Genomic DNA, 3,319 nt, shown 5'->3' on the forward strand with positions numbered 1-3,319 from the left:
ACAGTAGCTTTAAGTGGGGCTGACCACCCTTAAGCAAGACAAGAAAAGTTTGCCAGTCAGGAGAAAAGGAGCGTAGTCTTTTCGTCAGAATCAACAGGAGAATTAAATGCGAAGAATTTGTGAAGGCTGATCTGACGCATTCGTGGAAAGCAAGAATATTCAGTATGTCTAAAAACATGGTTGATGTTTTACTGAGCGGGTAAAATACACCGGTATGTGAATTGATGTTAGCAAGCATCGCTGCTGTTCCTCCAATATGAGCTTTTTCTATTTTCGAAGTATTCGCGAAAACTCGTTGACTGAGAAAACGTAGAGCATTTATGATGCTTCAATCCACCTCAATAAAAAACAGTAAAACTGCGCCGAAGTTTCTTCGCCAATCGAGCTTGTACACTCGCTAGCGCATAAACCAAGGCCACCGAAAATAGATCTGTCTTTTGGTGGTCTCGGTATGAAGCTGTACGAAACGTTAAATGCGGCCCGGTGGTGGCCTGTCCTACATCGTTGCCAGAAGCACGATTATGGTTAACTTTAACCTTAAATAAAATAAAATAGACCTAACCGCTCATCCAGTGAAATAGACAAAACGCCTACTAACAGGATGAATTCAGTTACACCCCGATATCACAGAAATGTATTACTGCCAAAGTCTTGAGACTCTGTCTTCAAGGACATCACTACATTTGCTAGAAGACTTTCGTTTTTTATACCTCCATACAAGAGCCATACAGGAAAGGCCTCACTGACAGCAGTTGTAGCGATAAGAGAAGTCTAGGCAAAATCGAAATCCTTCGCATACAGGGATACACATACATACGCTTGTATGAATAAATGTGTATATATATGTATATATATGCACACACACATATATGTATATATATATATACATATATATATCTATATATGTACATATATGTATATATAAAGTTTATGTATATAGTATATATATATGTGTATATACAGTATATGTCTGTGTGTATATGTACAGTATATGTACATATACTGTATGTATATATATTGATTTATTTTTATGCACACACACATGTATATGTGTGTGTATATATATATATGAATATGTACATATATGTGGATATATGTATATATGTGTATATATATACATATCTATACATATGTATATACTGTATACATACATATATACAGTATATATACATATATACATGTATATATGTATGCATATAGTATCTGTGTAGATATACATAAATAGAGAGATACACTGCACATGCAACTCAATCACAAAGAACAAGGGAATAGGATATTCTGCAAATAACAAACTAAGAGTGAAGTGAAATATTCTGTTTTTATATTTGCATATACACGTGCGTCATACCTGTACGTGTTTGCTTATTCTTCTCGTAATTTGTACGAAAAATCTCCACACCTTTACAAACTTACTAAATCTAGGCTTGACTGTTTAAAATTTAGGAAGCAATTAGTCTTTCCATAATGCAAGGGAACTTTTTGAGTCGCTTCGTTATTCTCAACAATAGCTTACACTTTTAGGCCGCTTCCATATTTCATGAATTTCGACTTTTATTTTGTAGTTTTACTTCTCTATTTTTGTAAAGATGTACATACATAAATACATAGAATAGGAGGCTTTCTATCAAAGTTGTACCCATATTTTAGTATATTTTGTATATATATATATATATATATATATATATATATATATATATATATATATATATATATATATATTATGTGTGTGGTCATGTATATGTATATCTATGTGTGTGTGTATATATATATATATATATATATATATATATATATATATATATATATATATATATATATATATATATATTATTTATATATATATATATATATATATATATATATATATATATATAATATATATATATATATATATATATAGAAAGAGAGAGATAAAGAGAGTACACCAGTCTTATTTTCATCCTCATATTTATTTATTTATCAACTCCTATAACTTGTCTCTCTCCGCAGGGCGATTTCCCTTTGGGGTCCTGCCGTATCTAAGTGCCTTCAGCTGAAGATTTAAAGGAAGAAAGAGCAAAGATATTAGATATTTAAACGTTTTTTATTACAAACTCCAGAGACTAAACGCCATCTAGTAAAGATGGCTTAACCACTAATACTTCCTTCATATCTAAATTCCTTATATTTCAATAATCCCACAGCTGAAAATAGCTCTACATCTAAGGGCTAGTCGATTACGATATGTTTATAATCGTAGAATAGTTGCAAACTGTTAAAGTGTGCTTATATTAGTATTCTATCTTATCGAATCAAAAGAGACAAATAGACAATGAATACACATATGCAATATGGTATGTTTGGCTAAACACCGCGGCATGTCTTCCACTCCTCTGAGAAGTGCGATTCAAATCTCTCTGCACTGACCTGTTGCTCGGCCAATATTTGATGATAGTACATAAATATTTGGAACTCCACATTATGCTCTTTCCCGTGGCCAAACTTTGTAGCTTGCTTTATTAATATCTATCCTATCTTTCTTTCTTTCTTGTTTTCCTTCTTTTTTAAATCTTCAGCTGAAACCCTTTATAGACAGTCAACAGACTATAAACCAGACAGGGCTTCCGATGCACTTGAATTCAGATGTCAGTAGAAAGCAGAGGTGAATTTACTCCTGATATCTAATAGATTTGCATAGACACTTGAATATGGATATGGTAATGTCTCTCTGTCAAAATTAGACGAGTTGTACTGGTTGAGTAAATTTTCATGAAGCTATTTGCACATTATTGGGATTTTAATTCTTTTTTTCATTTCATCAGACATGAACCATTTAAACATTTTTTTACTTTTTTTATTCCATCAGACATGCACCACTTTAAAAGTTTTAAACTTTTTCATTTCATCAGATATGCACCATTTAAACACTTTTAAACTTTTTACCATTAGACATGCACCATTTAAACATTTTTAAACTTTCATTTCATCAGACATGTACCATTGAAACATTTTTAAACTTTTTCATTTCATCAGTCAACCACCATTTAAAAATTTTTTAACTTTTTATTTCATCATTAAACGTTTTAAAACTTTTTTTCATTCCATCAGACATGCACCACTTTAACAATTTTAAACATTTTTTATTTCATCAGATATGCACTATTTAAACGTTTTTAAGCTTTTACTTTTCATCAGACATGCACCATTTAAACATTTTCAAACTTAAATATTTCATCAGATATGCACCATTTAAATATTTTTAAGATTTTTCATTTTATTAGCCATTCAACATTTAAACATTTTTAAACTTTTTCATTTCATCAGACATGCGCCATTTAAA

The sequence above is a fragment of the Macrobrachium rosenbergii genome, chromosome 3 (assembly GCF_040412425.1).
Source record: "Macrobrachium rosenbergii isolate ZJJX-2024 chromosome 3, ASM4041242v1, whole genome shotgun sequence".
NCBI lineage: Eukaryota > Metazoa > Arthropoda > Malacostraca > Decapoda > Palaemonidae > Macrobrachium > Macrobrachium rosenbergii.